We start from the raw sequence: 21,544 nt of genomic DNA, 5'->3' as shown, positions 1-21,544 counted from the left end.
CTCACAAGTACGCTCCCCCTAAAGCGTGGTCGAACACTCACCTGGACCCTAAACCGTCCCCGTCCCCTAACCCTAACCCTAGCCCGAACCCTAACCCTAACACTTCCCCGAAGCCTGACCCTCACCCGTCCCCTAATACTAAACCGTACGCTGACACTAACCCGCGCCCTCACAGGTACGCTCCCCCTAAAGCGTTGTCGTACCCTCACCTGGACCCTAAACCGTCCCCGTCCCCTAACCCTAACCCTAGCCCGAACCCTAACCCTAACCCTTCCCCGAAGCCTGACCCTCACCCGTCCCCTAATCCTAACCCGTACGCTGACACTAACCCGCGCCCTCACACGTACGCTCCCCCTAAAGCGTGGTCGTACCCTCACCTGGACCCTAAACCGTCCCCGTCCCCTAACCCTAACCCTAGCCCGAACCCTAACCCTAACCCTTCCCCGAAGCCTGACCCTCACCCGTCCCCTAATCCTAACCCGTACGCTGACACTAACCCGCGCCCTCACACGTACGCTCCCCCTAAAGCGTGGTCGTACCCTCACCTGGACCCTAAACCGTCCCCGTCCCCTAACCCTAACCCTAGCCCGAACCCTAACCCTAACCCTTCCCCGAAGCCTGACCCTCACCCGTCCCCTAATCCTAACCCGTACGCTGACACTAACCCGCGCCCTCACACGTACGCTCCCCCTAAAGCGTTGTCGTACCCTCACCTGAACCCTAAACCGTCCCCGTCCCGTAACCCTAACCCTAGCCCGAACCCTAACCCTAACCCTACCCCGAAGCCTGACCCTCACCCGTCCCCTAATCCTAACCCGTACCCTGACACTAACCCACGCCCTCACACGTACGCTCCCCCTAAAGCGTGGTCGTACCCTCACCTGGACGCTAAACCGTCCCCGTCCCCTAACCCTAACCCTAGCCCGAAACCTAACCCTAACCCTTACCCTTCCCCGAAGCCTGACCCTCACCCGTCCCCTAATCCTAACCCGTACGCTGACACTAACCCGCGCCCTCACAGGTACGCTCCCCCTAAAGCGTTGTCGTACCCTCACCTGGACCCTAAACCGTCCTCGTCCCCTAACCCTAACCCTAGCCCGAACCCTAACCCTAACCCTTCCCCGAAGCCTGACCCTCACCCGTCCCCTAATCCTAACCCGTACGCTGACACTAACCCACGCCCTCACACGTACGCCCCCCCTAAAGCGTTGTCGTACCCTCACCTGGACCCTAAACCGTCCCCGTCCCCTAACCCTAACCCTAGCCCGAACCCTAACCCTAACCTTTCCACGAAGCCTGAACCCCACCCGTCCCCTAATCCTAACCCGTACGCTGACACTAACCCGCGCCCTCACACGTACGCTCCCCCTAAAGCGTTGTTGTACCCTCACCTGGACCCTAAACCGTCCCCGTCCTCTAACCCTAACCCTAGCCCGAACCCTAACCGAACCCTTCTCCGAAGCCTGACCCTCACCCGTCCCCTAATCCTAACCCGTACGCTGACACTAACCCGCGCCCTCACACGTACGCTCCCCCTAAAGCGTGGACGTACCCTCACCTGGACCCTAAACGGTCCCCGTCCCCTAACCCTAACCCTAGCCCGAACCCTAACCCTAACACTTCCCCGAAGCCTGACCCTCACCCGTCCCCTAATCCTAACCCGTACGCTGACACTAACCCGCGCCCTCACACGTACGCTCCCCCTAAAGCGTGGTCGTACCCTCACCTGGACCCTAAACCGTCCCCGTCCCCTAACCCTAACCCTAGCCTGAACCCTAACCCTAACGCTTCCCCGAAGGCTGACCCTCACCCGTCCCCTAATCCTAACCCGTACGCTGACACTAACCCGCGCCCTCACACGTACGCTCCCCCTAAAGCGTGGTCATACCCTCACCTGGACCCTAAACCGTCCCCGTTCCCTAACCCTAACCCTAGCCCGAACCCTAACCCTAACCCTTCCCCGAAGCCTGACCCTCACCCGTCCCCTAATCCTAACCCGTACGCTGACACTAACCCGCGCCCTCACAAGTACGCTCCCCCTAAAGCGTGGTCGAACCCTCACCTGGACCCTAAACCGTCCCCGTCCCCTAACCCTAACCCTAGCCCGAACCCTAACCCTAACACTTCCCCGAAGCCTGACCCTCACCCGTTCCCTAATCCTAACCCGTACGCTCACACTAACCCGCGCCCTCACAAGTACGCTCCCCCTTAAACTTTGTCGTACACTCACCCGGACCCTAAACCGTTCCCGTCCCCTAACCCTAACCCTAGCCCGAACCCTAACCCTAACCCTTCCCCGAAGCCTGACCCTCACCCGTCCCCTAATCCTAACCCGTACGCTAACACTAACCCGCGCCCTCACACGTACGCTCCCCCTAAAGCGTTGTCGTACCTTCACTCGGACCCTAAACCGTCCCCGTCCCCTAAACCTAACCCTAGCCCGAACCCTAACCCTAACCCTTCCCCGTAGCCTGACCCTCACACGTCCCCTAATCCTAACCCGTACACTAACGCTAACCCGCGCCCTCACAAATACGCTCCCCCTAAAGCGTTGTCGTACCCTCACCTGAACCCTAAACCGTCCCCGTCCCCTAACCCTAACCCTAGCCCGAAACTTATGCCTAACCCTGCCCCGAAGCCTGACCCTCACCCGTCCCCTAATCCTAACCCGTACGCTAACGCTAACCCGTGCCCTCACACGTACGCTCCACCTAAAGCGTTGTCGTACCCTCACCTGGACCCTAAACCGTCCCCGTCCCCTAACCCTAACCCTAGCCCGAACCCTAACCCTAACCCTGCCCCGAAGCCTGACCCTCACCCGTCCCCTAATCCTAACACGTACGCTAACGCTAACCCGCGCCCTCACACGTACGCTCCCCCTAAAGCGTTTTCGTACCCTCACCTGGACCCTAAACCGTGCCCGTCCCCTATCCCTAACCCTAGCCCGAACCCTAACCCTTCCCCGAAGCCTGACCCTCACCCGTCCCCTAATCCTAACCCGTATGCTAACACTAACCCGCGCCCTCACACGTATGCTCCCCTTAAAGCGTTGTCGTACACTCACCCGGACCCTAAACCGTCCCCGTCCCCTAACCCTAACCCTAGCCGATCCCTAACACTAACCCTTCCCCGAAGACTGACCCTCACCCGTCCCCTAATCCTAACACGTACGCTAACACTAACCCACGCCCTCACACGTACGCTCCCCCTAAAGCATTGTCGTACCCTCGCCCGGACCGTAAACCGTCCCCGTCCCCTAACCCTAACCCTAGCCCGAACCCTAACCCTAATGCTTCCGCGAAGCCTGACCCTCACCCGTCCCCTAAACCTAACCCGTACGCTAACAATAACACGCGCCCTGACACGTACGATCCCCCTAAAGCGTTGTCGTACCCTCGCCCGGATCCTAAACCGTCCCCGTCCCCTAACCCTAACCCTATCCCGAACCCTAACCCTCCCCGAAGCCTGATCCTCACCCGTCCCATAATCCTAACCCGTACGCTAACACTAACCCGTGCCCTCACACGTACGCTCCCCCTAAAGCTTTGTCATACCCTCGCCCGGACCCTAAACCGTCCCCGTCCCCTAACCCTAACCCTAGCCCGAACCCTAACCCTAAACCTTCCCCGAAGCCTGACCTTCACCCGTCCCCTAATGCTAACCCGTACGATAACACTAACCCGCGCCCTCACACGTAAGCTCCCCCTAAAGCGTTGTCGTACCCTCGCTCGGACCCTAAACTGTCCCCGTCCCCTAACCCTAACCCTAGCCCGAACCCTAACCCTAACGCTTCCCCGAAGCCTGACCCTCACCCGTCCCCTAATCCTAACCCGTACGCTAACACTCACCCTTGCCCACACACGTACTCTCCCGCTAAAGCGTTGTCGTACCCTCGCCCTGACCCTAAACCGTCCCCGTCCCTTAACCCTCATCCTAGCCCGAACCCTAACCCTAACCCTTCCCCGAAGCCTGACTCTCACCCGTCCCCTAAACCTAACCCGTACGCTAACAATAACCCGCGCCCTCACACGTACGCTCACCCTAAACCGTTGTCATACCCTAACCCGGACCGTAAACCGTCCCCATCCCCTAACCCTAACCCTAGCCCGAACCCTAACCGTAACCCTTCCCCGAAGCCTTAGCCTCACCCGTCCCCTAATCCTAACCCGTACACTAACACTAACCCGCGCCCTCACACGTACGCTCACCCTAAACCGTTGTCGTACCCTCACCCGGACCCTAGACCGTCCCCGTCCCCTAACCCTAACCCTAGCCCGAACCCTAACCCTAACCCTTCCCCGAAGCCTGACCCTCACCCGTCCCCTAATCCTAACCCGTACGCTGACACTAACCCACGCCCTCACACGTACGCTCCCCCTAAAGGGTGGTCGTACCCTCACCTGGACCCTAAACCGTCCCCGTCCCCTAACCCTAACCCTAGCCCGAACCCTAACCCTAACCCTTCCCCGAAGCCTGACCCTCACCCGTCCCCTAATCCTAACCCGTACGCTGACACTAACCCGCGCTCTCACACGTACGCTCCCCCTAAAGCGTGGTCGTACCCTCACCTGGACCCTAAACCGTCCCCGTCCCCTAACCCTAACCCTAGCCCGAACCTTAACCCTAACCCTTCCCCGAAGCCTGACCCTCACCCGTTCCCTAATCCTAACCCGTACGCTCACACTGACCCGCGCCCTCACACGTACGCTCCCCCTAAAGCGTTGTCGTACACTCACCTGGACCCTAAACCGTCCCCGTCCTCTAACCCTAACCCTAGCCCGAACCCTAACCGAACCCTTCCCCGAAGCCTGACACTCACCCGTCCCCTAATCCTAACCCGTACGCTGACACTAAACCGCGCCCTCACACGTACGCTCCCCCTAAAGCGTGGACGTACCCTCACCTGGACCCTAAACCGTCCCCGTCCCCTAACCCTAACCCTAGCCCGAACCCTAACCCTAACCCTTCCCCGAAGCCTGACCCTCACCCGTCCCCTAATCCTAACCCATACGCTGACACTAACCCGCGCCCTCACACGTACGCTCCCCCTAAAGCGTGGTCGTACCCTCACCTGGACCCTAAACCGTCCCCGTCCCCTAACCCTAACCCTAGCCCGAATCCTAACCCTAACCCTTCCTCGAAGGCTGACCCTCACCCGTCCCCTAATCCTAACCCGTACGCTGACACTAACCCGCGCCCTCACAAGTACGCTCCCCCTAAAGCGTGGTCGAACACTCACCTGGACCCTAAACCGTCCCCGTCCCCTAACCCTAACCCTAGCCCGAACCCTAACCCTAACACTTCCCCGAAGCCTGACCCTCACCCGTCCCCTAATACTAAACCGTACGCTGACACTAACCCGCGCCCTCACAGGTACGCTCCCCCTAAAGCGTTGTCGTACCCTCACCTGGACCCTAAACCGTCCCCGTCCCCTAACCCTAACCCTAGCCCGAACCCTAACCCTAACCCTTCCCCGAAGCCTGACCCTCACCCGTCCCCTAATCCTAACCCGTACGCTGACACTAACCCGCGCCCTCACACGTACGCTCCCCCTAAAGCATGGTCGTACCCTCACCCGGACCCTAAACCGTCCCCGTCCCCTAACCCTAACCCTAGCCCGAACCCTAACCCTAACCCTTCCCCGAAGCCTGACCCTCACCCGTCCCCTAATCCTAACCCGTACGCTGACACTAACCCGCGCCCTCACACGTACGCTCCCCCTAAAGCGTGGTCGTACCCTCACCTGGACCCTAAACCGTCCCCGTCCCCTAACCCTAACCCTAGCCCGAACCCTAACCCTAACCCTTCCCCGAAGCCTGACCCTCACCCGTCCCCTAATCCTAACCCGTACGCTGACACTAACCCGCGCCCTCACACGTACGCTCCCCCTAAAGCGTTGTCGTACCCTCACCTGAACCCTAAACCGTCCCCGTCCCCTAACCCTAACCCTAGCCCGAACCCTAACCCTAACCCTACCCCGAAGCCTGACCCTCACCCGTCCCCTAATCCTAACCCGTACGCTGACACTAACCCGCGCCCTCACACGTACGCTCCCCCTAAAGCATGGTCGTACCCTCACCCGGACCCTAAACCGTCCCCGTCCCCTCACCCTAACCCTAGCCCGAACCCTAACCCTAACCCTTCCCCGAAGCCTGACCCTCACCCGTCCCCTAATCCTAACCCGTACGCTGACACTAACCCGCGCCCTCACACGTACGCTCCCCCTAAAGCGTGGTCGTACCCTCACCTGGACCCTAAACCGTCCCCGTCCCCTAACCCTAACCCTAGCCCGAACCCTAACCCTAACCCTTCCCCGAAGCCTGACCCTCACCCGTCCCCTAATCCTAACCCGTACGCTGACACTAACCCGCGCCCTCACACGTACGCTCCCCCTAAAGCGTTGTCGTACCCTCACCTGAACCCTAAACCGTCCCCGTCCCCTAACCCTAACCCTAGCCCGAACCCTAACCCTAACCCTACCCCGAAGCCTGACCCTCACCCGTCCCCTAATCCTAACCCGTACCCTGACACTAACCCACGCCCTCACACGTACGCTCCCCCTAAAGCGTGGTCGTACCCTCACCTGGACGCTAAACCGTCCCCGTCCCCTAACCCTAACCCTAGCCCGAAACCTAACCCTAACCCTTACCCTTCCCCGAAGCCTGACCCTCACCCGTCCCCTAATCCTAACCCGTACGCTGACACTAACCCGCGCCCTCACAGGTACGCTCCCCCTAAAGCGTTGTCGTACCCTCACCTGGACCCTAAACCGTCCTCGTCCCCTAACCCTAACCCTAGCCCGAACCCTAACCCTAACCCTTCCCCGAAGCCTGACCCTCACCCGTCCCCTAATCCTAACCCGTACGCTGACACTAACCCACGCCCTCACACGTACGCCCCCCCTAAAGCGTTGTCGTACCCTCACCTGGACCCTAAACCGTCCCCGTCCCCTAACCCTAACCCTAGCCCGAACCCTAACCCTAACCTTTCCACGAAGCCTGAACCCCACCCGTCCCCTAATCCTAACCCGTACGCTGACACTAACCCGCGGCCTCACACGTACGCTCCCCCTAAAGCGTTGTTGTACCCTCACCTGGACCCTAAACCGTCCCCGTCCTCTAACCCTAACCCTAGCCCGAACCCTAACCGAACCCTTCTCCGAAGCCTGACCCTCACCCGTCCCCTAATCCTAACCCGTACGCTGACACTAACCCGCGCCCTCACACGTACGCTCCCCCTAAAGCGTGGACGTACCCTCACCTGGACCCTAAACCGTCCCCGTCCCCTAACCCTAACCCTAGCCCGAACCCTAACCCTAACCCTTCCCCGAAGCCTGACCCTCACCCGTCCCCTAATCCTAACCCGTACGCTGACACTAACCCGCGCCCTCACACGTACGCTCCCCCTAAAGCGTGGTCGTACCCTCACCTGGACCCTAAACCGTCCCCGTCCCCTAACCCTAACCCTAGCCTGAACCCTAACCCTAACCCTTCCCCGAAGGCTGACCCTCACCCGTCCCCTAATCCTAACCCGTACGCTGACACTAACCCGCGCCCTCACACGTACGCTCCCCCTAAAGCGTGGTCGTACCCTCACCTGGACCCTAAACCGTCCCCGTTCCCTAACCCTAACCCTAGCCCGAACCCTAACCCTAACCCTTCCCCGAAGCCTGACCCTCACCCGTCCCCTAATCCTAACCCGTACGCTGACACTAACCCGCGCCCTCACAAGTACGCTCCCCCTAAAGCGTGGTCGAACCCTCACCTGGACCCTAAACCGTCCCCGTCCCCTAACCCTAACCCTAGCCCGAACCCTAACCCTAACACTTCCCCGAAGCCTGACCCTCACCCGTTCCCTAATCGTAACCCGTACGCTAACACTAACCCGCGCCCTCACAAGTACGCTCCCCCTTAAACTTTGTCGTACACTCACCCGGACCCTAAACCGTCCCCGTCCCCTAACCCTAACCCTAGCCCGAACCCTAACCCTAACCCTTCCCCGAAGCCTGACCCTCACCCGTCCCCTAATCCTAACCCGTACGCTAACACTAACCCGCGCCCTCACACGTACGCTCCCCCTAAAGCGTTGTCGTACCTTCACTCGGACCCTAAACCGTCCCCGTCCCCTAAACCTAACCCTAGCCCGAACCCTAACCCTAACCCTTCCCCGTAGCCTGACCCTCACACGTCCCCTAATCCTAACCCGTACACTAACGCTAACCCGCGCCCTCACAAATACGCTCCCCCTAAAGCGTTGTCGTACCCTCACCTGAACCCTAAACCGTCCCCGTCCCCTAACCCTAACCCTAGCCCGAAACTTATGCCTAACCCTGCCCCGAAGCCTGACCCTCACCCGTCCCCTAATCCTAACCCGTACGCTAACGCTAACCCGTGCCCTCACACGTACGCTCCACCTAAAGCGTTGTCGTACCCTCACCTGGACCCTAAACCGTCCCCGTCCCCTAACCCTAACCCTAGCCCGAACCCTAACCCTAACCCTGCCCCGAAGCCTGACCCTCACCCGTCCCCTAATCCTAACACGTACGCTAACGCTAACCCGCGCCCTCACACGTACGCTCCCCCTAAAGCGTTTTCGTACCCTCACCTGGACCCTAAACCGTGCCCGTCCCCTATCCCTAACCCTAGCCCGAACCCTAACCCTTCCCCGAAGCCTGACCCTCACCCGTCCCCTAATCCTAACCCGTATGCTAACACTAACCCGCGCCCTCACACGTATGCTCCCCTTAAAGCGTTGTCGTACACTCACCCGGACCCTAAACCGTCCCCGTCCCCTAACCCTAACCCTAGCCGATCCCTAACACTAACCCTTCCCCGAAGACTGACCCTCACCCGTCCCCTAATCCTAACACGTACGCTAACACTAACCCACGCCCTCACACGTACGCTCCCCCTAAAGCATTGTCGTACCCTCGCCCGGACCGTAAACCGTCCCCGTCCCCTAACCCTAACCCTAGCCCGAACCCTAACCCTAATGCTTCCGCGAAGCCTGACCCTCACCCGTCCCCTAAACCTAACCCGTACGCTAACAATAACACGCGCCCTGACACGTACGATCCCCCTAAAGCGTTGTCGTACCCTCGCCCGGATCCTAAACCGTCCCCGTCCCCTAACCCTAACCCTATCCCGAACCCTAACCCTCCCCGAAGCCTGATCCTCACCCGTCCCATAATCCTAACCCGTACGCTAACACTAACCCGTGCCCTCACACGTACGCTCCCCCTAAAGCTTTGTCATACCCTCGCCCGGACCCTAAACCGTCCCCGTCCCCTAACCCTAACCCTAACCCTAACCCTAACCCTAAACCGTTGTCGTACCCTCACCCGAACCCCAAACCGTCCCCGTCCCCTAAACCTAACCCTAACCCTAGCCCGAACCCTATCCCTAACGCTTCCCCGAAGCCTGAGCCTCACCCGTCCCCTAAACCTAACCCGTACTCTAACACTAACCCGCGCCCTCACACGTACGCTCCCCCTAAAGCGTTGTCGCACCCTCGCCCGGACCCTAAACCGTACCCGTCCCCTAACCCTATCCCTAGCCCGAACCCTAACCCTTCCCCGAAGCCTGACCCTCACCCGTCCCCTTATCCTATCCCTTACGATAACTCTAACCCGCGCCCTCACACATACGCTCCCCCTAAAGCGTTGTCGTACCCTCGCCCCAACCATAAACCGTCCACGTCCCCTAACCCTAACCCTAGCCCGAACCCTAAGCCTAACACTTCCCCGAAGCCTGACCTTCACCCGTCCCCTAATGCTAACCCGTACGATAACACTAACCCGCGCCCTCACACGTAAGCTCCCCCTAAAGCGTTGTCGTACCCTCGCTCGGACCCTAAACTGTCCCCGTCCCCTAACCCTAACCCTAGCCCGAACCCTAACCCTAACGCTTCCCCGAAGCCTGACCCTCACCCGTCCCCTAATCCTAACCCGTACGCTAACACTAACCCTTGCCCACACACGTACTCTCCCGCTAAAGCGTTGTCGTACCCTCGCCCTGACCCTAAACCGTCCCCGTCCCTTAACCCTCATCCTAGCCCGAACCCTAACCCTAACCCTTCCCCGAAGCCTGACTCTCACCTGTCCCCTAAACCTAACCTGTACGCTAACAATAACCCGCGCCCTCACACGTACGCTCACCCTAAACCTTTGTCATACCCTAACCCGGACCGTAAACCGTCCCCATCCCCTAACCCTAACCCTAGCCCGAACCCTAACCGTTACCCTTCCCCGAAGCCTTAGCCTCACCCGTCCCCTAATCCTAACCCGTACACTAACACTAACCCGTGCCCTCACACGTACGCTCACCCTAAACCGTTGTCGTACCCTCACCCGGACCCTAGACCGTCCCCGTCCCCTAACCCTAACCCTAGCCCGAACCCTAACCCTAACACTTCCCCGAAGCCTGACCCTCACCCGTCCCCTAATCCTAACCCGTACGCTAACACTAACCCATGCCCTCACATGTACGCTCACCCTAAACTGTTGTCGTACCCTCACCCGGACCCTAGACCGTCCCCGTCCCCTAACCCTAACCCTAGCCCGAACCCTAACCCTAACCCTTCCCTGAAGCCTTAGCCTCACCCGTCCCCTAATTCTAACCCGTAGGCTAACACTAACCCTTGCCCTCACACGTACGCTCACCCTAAACCGTTGTCGTACCCTCACCCGGACCCTAAACCGTCCCCGTCCCCTAACCCTAACCCTAGCCCAATCCCTAACTCTAACGTTACCCGAAGCCTTAGCCTCACCCCTCCCGTAATCCTAACCCGTACGCTAACACTAACGCGTGCCCTCACACGTATGCTCACCCTAAACCGTTGTCGTACCCTCACCCTGACCCTAAACCGTCCCCGTCCCCTAACCCTAACCCTAGCCCAAACCCTAACCCTAACCCTTCCCCGAAGCCTTAGCCTCACCCGTCCCCTAATCCTAACCCGTACGCTTACACTAACCCGTGCCCTCACACGTACGCTCACCCTAAACTGTTGTCGTACCCTCACCCGGACCCTAGACCGTCCCCGTCCCCTAACCCTAACCCTAGCCCGAACCCTAACCCTAACCCTTCCCTGAAGCCTTAGCCTCACCCGTCCCCTAATCCTAACCCGTAGGCTAACACTAACCCTTGCCCTCACACGTACGCTCACCCTAAACCGTTGTCGTACCCTCACCCGGACCCTAAACCGTCCCCGTCCCCTAACCCTAACCCTAGCCCAATCCCTAACTCTAACGTTACCCGAAGCCTTAGCCTCACCCCTCCCGTAATCCTAACCCGGACGCTAACACTAACGCGTGCCCTCACACGTACGCTCACCCTAAACCGTTGTCGTACCCTCACCCTGACCCTAAACCGTCCCCGTCCCCTAACCCTAACCCTAGCCCAAACCCTAACCCTAACCCTTCCCCGAAGCCTTAGCCTCACCCGTCCCCTAATCCTAACCCGTACGCTTACACTAACCCGTGCCCTCACACGTACGCTCACCCTAAACCGTTGTCGTACCCTCATCCGGACCCTAAACCGTCCCCGTCCCCTAACCCTAACCCTAGCCTGAACCCTAGCCCTAACCCTTACCCGAAGCCTTACCCTCACCCGTCCCCTAATCCTAACCTTTACGCTAACACTAACCCGTGCCCTCACATGTACGCTCACCCAAAACCGTTGTCGTACCCTAACCTGTACCCTAAATCGTCCCCGTCCCCTAACCCTAACCCTAACCCTTACCCGAAGCCTTACCCTAACCCGTCCCCTAATCCTAACCCGTACGCTAACACTAACCCATGCCCTCACATGTACGCTCACCCTAAACCGTTGTCGTACCCTAACCTGTACCCTAAACGGTCCCCGTCCCCAACCGTAACCCTAACCATAACCATAACCCTAACCCTAACCCCGACCCCAGCCCTAACCCCAATCCCTAATCCTAACCCTACCCCTAACCCTAAACTAACCCTAACTCTAACCGTAATCCTAACCATAACCATAACCCTAACCCTAACCCCCTAACCATGTCCCTATCCCTAACCCTAAACCCTAACCCTAACCCTAAACCCTAATCCGAACCCTAACTCTATACCCTAACCCTAACCCTAACCGTAACCGTAACCGTAACCGTTACCCTTATCCGAAGCCTTACCCTAACCCATACTTTCTCCTAACCCATACACTAACACTAACCCATACCCTAACACGCACCCTGACCCTAAACTGTGGTCATACCCTAAACTGTACCCTAAACCGTACCCATTCCCTAACACTTACGCTAACCCTAACACTAACCCTTCCCCGAAGCCTTGCCCTAACTCTTACCCTAGTCCTAACCCATACAGTAATGTTATCCCGTACCCTAACACGTACATTAACCATAAAACTTTGTTGTACCCTAACGGGTGCCTTAAACCATTGCCGTTTCCTAACCCTAACCGTGTCACTAACCCTTATGTCAAGCCTTAGCCTAACCTGTACCTTTATGCTAACCCATACACTAACACTAACCTGTACCCTAACACGTAAACTCACCCTAAATCTTTGTCGTATCCTAACCTGTACCCTAATTCGTACCTGTTCCCTAACCCTAACCCTAATATTAACCGTAACCGTAACACTTACCCGAAGCCCTACCCTAACCCGTACCTTAATCCTAACCCATACACTACTACTAACCCGTACCCTAACACGTACGCTAACCCTAAAGCGTTGTCGTATCCTAACATGTACCCTCCACCGTACCCGTTCCCCAACCCTAACCATAACCCTTACCCGAAGCCTTATCCTAACCCATACCTTAATCCTAACCCGTACACTAACACTAACCCGCACCCTAACACGTACGCTATCCCTAAAGCGTTGTCACACTAACCTGTACCCTAAACCGTACCTGTTCCCTAACCCTAAGCCTTATCCTAAACCATACCCTAATCCTATCCCATACACTAACACTAACCCGTACCCTAACACATACCCTAACCCAAACCCGTTGTCATACCCGAACCCATACCCACACCCTATCCCTCACACGTACATGTACCCGAACCCTACCCCTTACTGTAATCCTAACACGTACTCTAACTCTAACACGTCCCATAACACACACCCTAACCCTAAACCGTTGCTGTACCCTAACCTGTACCCTAACCCCTACCCGAACCCTAACCCTACCTCTAAACTCTACCCTAACCCGTACCCTAATCCTAACCCATATCTTAACACTAACCCGTACCCTAAACCGTACACTAACCCTAAACCATAGCCATACACTAAACTGTACCCAAACTCTAATCTGTACCTTAACCCTAACCCTAACCCTATCCCGTACACTAACCCTAACCCATACACTAACTCTAACATGTACCCTAACACACACCCTAACCCTATCCCGTAGCCATACCCTAACCTGTACCCTATCCCATACCCAAACCCAAACCCTAACACATACCAGAACCCTATCCCATACCCTAACCTTAACACATACCCTAACCCTAACATGTACCCCAACACATACCCTAACCCTAAACTGTAGCCGTACCCTAACCTGTACCCTAATCCCTACCCAAACCCTAACCCTAACCCGTAGCCTTACCTGTACCCTAACCCCTACCCGTACCCTAACCCTAACCTGTACCCTAACTCTAATAGGTACCCTAACCCACAACTTAAACCTAACCCATAGCCATACCCTAACCTGTACCCTAACCCATACCTGAACCCAAACCCTAACCCATACCCGTACCCGATCCCCACCCCGTACCCTAACACGTACGCTCACCCTAAACTGTTGTCGTACCCTAACCTGTACCCTAAACCGTCCCCATCCCCTAACCCTAACCCTCACCCTAACCCCAACCCTATCCCCAACCCCTAACCCTAACCCTAACCTAACCCTAACCCTAACTCTAATCCTAACCATAACCATAACCCTAACCCCCTAACCCTATCCCTAACCCTAACCCTAAACCCTAACCCTAACCCTAAACCCTAACCCTAACCCTAAACCCGAACCCTAACCCTAACTGTAACCCTCTAACCCTAACAGATACCCTAACACATACCCTAACCCTAAACCGTAGCCATACCCTACTCTGTACCCTAACCCCACCCGAACCCTAACCCTAACCCTAACCCTTACCCTAACCGTACCCTAACCCTACAATGTACCCTAACCCTAACCCATACCCTAACCCTCACCCTAACCTCTACCCTAAACCTAACCTCTACCCTAACCCTAACATGTACCCTAACACGTAGCCCTACCCTATCCTGTACCCTAACCCATACCCGAACCCTAGCCTTTACCCCTACCTGTACCCGAACCCTGCCCCTTTCCCTAACCCTAACCCGTACCCTAACTCTAACATGTACCCTAACCCTAACCCGTAGCCATACCCTAACCTGTACCCTAACTCGTACCCGAACCCAAACCCTAACCCTATCCCATACCCGTACCCAAACCCTACCCCGTTCCCTAACCCTAACATGTACCCTAACCCTGACACATATCCTAACACATACCCTAACCCTAAACCGTAGCCATACCCTAACCTGTTCCCTAACCCCACCCGAACCCTAACCCTAACTCTAACCCATACCATAACCCTAACCTGTACATTAACCCATACCCTAACCCATACCCGTACCCTAACCTGTACCTTAACCCATACCCTAACCCTATTGCTAACCCTAACCTGTACCCTAATCCTAACCTGTACCCTAAACCTAACCCATACCCTAAACCCTAATCCTTACCCTTAACTTAATTTTTTGTGTGTGTTTTAAAAAATATTTTTCTGGGGTTAAAACAAATTAGCAGAACAATAAAATAAGACAGAAAGTAACCTGAATGCCCCTCCAAAAGATAAGTCTGAAATACTTGGTACTTCTGTTCTATGGACTTTTATGTAGCCTATAAAAGGTGTGAGAGCTCAATCTGTTTTTCTACAGTGAGAAACATGATGTTCCACATGTAAGGAACACCTGAATAAAATGAGAAAGCTATACATTATGCTGGTCATTTCAGGGAGTGCGGAAGGATGGCAAGTGTTCAAATATTTTCTTTTCCTTTAATCTTTTTAAATTTCCATTGTTACAAGGAACTTGAATTATAATTGTACTTTTTAAAAGTAACAATGGAAATTTAAAAGAAAAAAATGTATATTGTGTGTTTAACTACATTTCATAGAATTATTATCCCTGAATCATAATTCTGTTAGTACACCAGTATAGAGATTAGTTCTTAATATTTAGGTGAGAACCATTTCCTTCTGTTTTTGAGAATAATTCTGTGAACTCATTTCCAGTAATGGCACTCTTCCCCAAATCAAAGGTTTAACAAGGGAGATGCAGGCAGAATAATCATGAAAACACAAAGCAATACAACAGCAACAAAAAATTTCTAACTTCCGATAACATCACAATTTACAAGAGGGTTTATATCTTCAGAAGAAAAGCATTCCTCCTTGACTTTCTAACCAGTCAAAATCTATGTATTCTACAGAAAATCTGTGATGTTATTCCCATAAATCTACCCTTTACTGCTTCTGTCTCCATTAGATTTCCTAAGCACTAATGTTTTAATGGACAGGTTAAAAACAAAATCGTAATGTGATTTATTTATAATGTGTGTGTTCTTTGTCTTATCCTAGTGTCTAAAGTCTTCTCCTTGGCTGGACCCCAAATAACATTCCTTTACGTGCTAAGTGATATCTGGAGAATGGAAGAGGTTTAATAAATACCCTAACTCTAAAGCATACCCTAACCCTAACCCTAACCCTAACCTGTACCCTAACTCGTACCCTAACCCGTACCCTAAGCCTAACCCTAACCCCTAACCCCTAGCCCTAGCCCTAACCCATAACCCCTAACCCTAACCCCTTACCCCTAACCCTAAGCAAGTTCACAAGTAAACTTCTTGCCCTCCTGGAGAGAGTGATTTAATTTTAAAGAGTAAAGACACAATCAGCTCAGTAATTGGCCACGGGGTCTTGAGGGGCCAAGGCTAACCTGAGCTGGAGGAACATGGATGCTTGCCTGGATGCTCAGAGGCCAAGGGCTGTTCTGAGACCTGCTTATACACCCATGCAGATGGAACAAAGGATCCATCCTGTCCCAGGAGGGCCCCACCAGCCCTCAAGAACACAGCACCGGACTTCCCTGGTCGCGCAGTGGTTAAGAATCTACCTGCCAATGCAGGGGACATGGGTTTGAGCCCTGGTACAGGAAGATCCCACATGCCGCGGAGCAACTAAGCCCGTGCGCCACAACAACTGAGCCTGAGCTCTAGAGCCTGCTAGCCACCATTACTGAGCCTGCGCTCTAGAACCCGCGAGCCACAACTGCTGAAGCCCACGTGCCTAGAGCCTGTTCTCTGCAACAAAAGCAGCCACTGCAATGAGAAGCCCCCACTCGCCGCAACTAGAGAAAGCCTCCGCGCAGCAATGAAGACCCAACACAGCCAAAAATAAACTAATTAATTAATTTTTTTTTAAAAGGCAGCACCTGGGGGCTGGCAGATTGATGCACCGAGTCTTATATAAACACACACACGTCTACTTAGTATCCTGCATGTCAGGGCCATGCTGGACCTGGGGCTGCCCAGACAGAGTGGGGCCTGCATCACACTTCCCAGGACGGAGGGTGGAGGGAAACCCTGCATGACCTCTGAAGCCCTAAGAACGCTTGACTAAGGCTGAGCTCAATTTGAAACAGTGACCAGAGCAGACATTTCGTTCATCTACCAATCAGAATCCAGGACTGGAGGAGCAGAAAACGACGGCCGAGCTCAACCTTGACGCTAATCCTGACATGGATCCTCACCCTAAACTCTGGTCCTGACCCGAAGTCCTGACCTAACCTTAGCCCTAACCCGTACCCTAAACCTGTACCTTGCCCTAACCCATACTCTACCCGTATCGTACCTGTACCTCAATTCTAACCCATACCCTAACACCCACTCTAACACAGAACGCTAACACCCTGAGACCAAAACCATAAACCGTAACCAATAAGCAAAACCATAACCATAACCAAACCATAAACCATAAAATACATTCATTAACCATACACATAAATAAGTCATAACCATAAAACGTAAACCCTAACAGCAATCATAAACCATACACAGCCTCAGCCCTCACACCAGTCCCAGCCCTAATGCTAACCCTCCAAACCACTTACACTGAGCCAAATCTAATCAGATTATACAAATACATCTTAAAAAAGAAAACTATGGAATTCTCTGGTGGCCCAGTGGTTAGGACTCTGTGTTTTCACTGCCAAGGGCTCGGGTTCGATCCCTGACTGGGGAACTAAGATCCCACAAGCCATGGGATGTGGCCAAAATAAATAAATAAATAAAATGAAATAAAACCACTATTTAAAAAAAGATTTAAAAATAAAGAAAAAAAAGAAAACTACCCCAATATAACTTATAAATATGAATGTAAAAATCTATCACAAAATAATAGCAACATGAAACCAACAGAACTTTAAGTGGATAATGCCATAAGCAAGTATCTCTACACCAGAAGTTTCAGGTTGCTCAACATATTAAAAGTAAGCAATGTATTAAATCACAATAATGGTATGAAGTAAAAACACATACTCATATCAATTAATGCAAAAAAACTACAATGAAAATCCAGTGTTATTTCATGATAAACACTCAAGAAAGCAGGACTAAAAGGAAATTTGTTCAATATGGAAAAGAGTAGTACAAAAAGCCACAGCAAACATCATGCTCAACGTTAAACACTGAAAGATTTACTCCTGAAATCAGGAGCAAGGCCAGGAAGCTGGCCTACATCACCGTTACTCAGTAGTGACTGGAAGTTCTACCCAGACTCTTGAGGAAAAAATGAAAGGCATCCGTGGGTGAATGGAAAAATTAAAACTGTGTCTCTTCACAGAACATAGGTCACATCATCTTATATATAAAACTACCTAAAATCAGCAAAGAAATTATTTGAGCTAATCATCTAATTAAGCAAAGTTATAAAACAAAATATCAATTCATGAAAATCTGTCTTATATGTATATGCTAGCAAAAAATAATCTGAAAAAGAATTTATGAAAACAATTCCATTTTAAATAATGTCAACATCAATATTTAGGAGTATATTTAATCAAGGTACAAGACTTGTTTTATGCATGTAAAGTTGTATGTTTGAAATTACTGGAAAGTAAATTACTTTTCAAAATATCATGTATGCCAATAGCATGCCAGAAAAGCAGAGAAAACATCAAACTTCCATATAGAAGCCAAGATTTACCCAGATCCAGTTCACCCAAAGTCCACATGTCATTTAGAGGCACTGTGGGAAGGTTATATTAGGAGCCACTGTCCTCCGTGTTGTGGACGACCTGGATATGATAGAAACAGTGGGATTTTTGAATTCCAATTTTCCACCTCATTCCACAAAAAAAACTATTAGAACTAATAAATGAATTCAGTAAAGTTGCAAAATCAATGCACAGAAATCAGTTGCATTTCTAAACACTAATAATGAACCATCAGAAAGAGAAAGAAAGCAACCCTATTTACAAATGCATCCAAAAGAACAAAATACCTGGAAATAAAGTTAACCAGGGATGTGAAAGACTTGCACACTGAAAAGTTTAAGACATTGATGAAGAAATTGAAAAACACACGAATAAATGGAAAGACATCCTGTTCTCAGGGAATGGAACAATTAATATTGTTAAAATACCCATTCTACCCAAAGCAATGTACACAGTGAATGCAATCCCTCCCAAAATTCCATGGTATTTTCCCCAAAAATAGAGCAAATCCTCCTAATATCTGTGTGGAACCACAAAGGACCGCAAATAGCCAAAGCAACGCTGAGAAAAGAGAACAGGCTGGAGGCATATCCCTCCCTGACTTCACACTACATTACGAACCTACAGTCACCAAAACAGTGTGGAAGTGGCTCAAAACAGGCACAGGGACCATAGGAACAGGACAGAGAGCCCAGAATTCAACCCACAAGGACGGGGTCAGTTAATTTATGACAAAGGGACCAAGGACACACCACGGAGCACGACACTCCCCACAATAAATGGTGCTGGGAAAACTGGACACCCCATAACTCATGCTGGCTACCCTGCACACAAACCTGACCAAAAACCCAGCTTTGCACACCAAGCCCTTCCTCGGTCACATGAAGACGGACCCCCCTCAGCCGTCAGTCGCCCACAGGAATCTTCTCCCCACTTTTCCTCACTGTCTCTTCTCCTTTCCCTCAGGCATCACCTGGGTCCTCAGGAAACCTGTTCCCTAGTCAGCGTGGACGCAGCCCCACTTTGTCCTGAAGTCGAAACCCCAGCGAGTCCTAAGGAGACGGAGACCGAGCTCCTCTCAGCAGAGACGCTGAGCCGGGCGTCCCACCCGAAGCCCCCGCCCCCGCGCCGGAGGAGGCACAACTCATCTCAGCTGCGCTCACAATCGAGTTCGCGGGGGACGAGCATGCGCTGCGGGTCAGAGAGGGGAGCTTGGCGCCACCATGTGGTCAGTGCAGGAAGTGCAGGCAGCGCCTCCCTCACAGGTCACTGGAGATAGCGGCCCCTACTGACAGAACTGCTGAATCCATTAAACTGGAAATTCAAACTGAAATGGAGTCTCTATCCCAAACGTTTTCTAAAATTAGTTAAGGAACAATTAATTGGAAACCATTTGGAATGAAATGAATGTAGATTCAAACTTTACAACTTGTACCAAATTCACTCAAAGTTATTCAGAGGCAAATTTTATTTTATTTTATTATTTATTTTTGACTACGTTGGGTCTTCGTTGCTTCATGGGGGCTTTCTCTAGTTGCGTCGAGCGGGGCTACTCTTCGTTGCGGTGCACGGTCTTCTCATTGCGGTGGCTTCTCTTGTTGGGCAGCACGGGCTCTAGGCGCGCAGGCTTCAGTAATTGTGCCGCGCAGGCTTAGCTGCTCTGCAGCATGTGGGATCTTCCCGGACCAGGGATCGACCCCTTGTTCCCTGCATTGGCAGGCGGACTCTTTTTTTTTTTTTTTTTTTCTGCGGTACACGGGCCTCTCACTGTTGTGGCCTCTCCGGTTGCGGAGCACAGGCTCCGGACGTGCAGGCTCAGCGGCCATGGCCCACGGGCCCAGCCGCTCCGCGGCATGTGGGATCTTCCCAGACCGGGGCACTAACCCGTGTCCCCTGCATCAGCAGGCGGACTCTTAACCACTGCACCACCAGGGAAGTCCCCACAGGCAAATTTTAAATACAAAACTATTCAAAATTATAGAAGAAAACTGACATGAGCTTGGGTTTGCCCATGTAAATCATGAGCTTTGGAGTTTTAACACACAACACAAAAAGGCAATCTAAAAATGAAAACAAGCAATAACATGGACTTAATTAAAGATTTGTACTCTGTGAATGACCTTACTCAGAAAATCAAAAGACAAGTCACAAACCAGGAGAAAAATATTTGCAAACACATATCGAATAAACGTTTTGTATCAAAACATACAAATAACTCTAACACAAACAACCCAATTAAAATAGGGAAAGATCTGAATGGACACCTGGCCAAAGAAGATACACAGACAGTACACAAAACTATGCCCAGGACTAGGGGGCAGAAAAACAATGGTCCAGCTCAACTCCCTGAGCCATTTGTAACTGTGGACTAGTCCTGTCCTTCATGGAGGTGTCAGAGACATGGAGAGAGAGGAAGAGGAAGAGGCCCAGTTATGCTTAAACCTAACTCTAACCCTGACCATTCCGGCCACTTTCATTTGACATGGTTTAAGAAGTCCTAGTCATAGTAATTAGATTTTAAAAAAATAAAAATAAAAGAATCTCATGGCAGAAGAAAAAGTAAAACTGTCACTGTTTGCAGATGACATGGTACTCTATACAGAAAACCTTGAAGACGACACCCAAAACCAAATAGAACTCATCAGGAAACACAGTTAAGTTGCAGCACACAAAATCAATCTACAGAAATCGGTTGCATCTCTATACACTCACAACAAAATGCCAGAAGGAGAAATTAAGAAAACAACCTCATAGACAATGACATTAACAAAGATAAAATACCTAGGAATACATCGAACCAAGGAGGTGAAAGACCTATACTCAGAAAACTGGAAGACATTGATGAAAGAAACTGAAGACGACACAAACAAATGGAAAGACATACCATGCTCATGGATTAGAAGAATTCGTATTGTTAAAAGGATTCCACACCCCAAGGCTATCTAGAGATTCGATGCCATTTCTAGCAAAATACCAATGGAATTTTTAGGAGAACTAGAACAAGACATGAAGCCATAAAACTTCTAGAAGAAAACATAAGCAGTACACTCTTTGACATCAGTCTTAGCAATATTTTTTGGACCTGTCGCCTCAAGCAAGGGAAACAAAGGCAAAATAAAGCAATGGGACTCCATCCAACTGAAAACTTTTTCAATGGCAAAGGAAACCATCCACAAAACAAAAAGGCAGCCTACTGAATGTGAGAAATATTTACAAACAATATGTCTGGTAAGTGGTTCATACACAAAATAGACCAA

This window comes from Grampus griseus (assembly GCF_964374135.1).
Source record: "Grampus griseus genome assembly, chromosome: 11".
Classification (NCBI taxonomy): domain Eukaryota; kingdom Metazoa; phylum Chordata; class Mammalia; order Artiodactyla; family Delphinidae; genus Grampus; species Grampus griseus.
The sequence above is the reverse complement of the archived record's forward strand: the minus strand, read 5'-3'. Positions refer to the sequence as shown.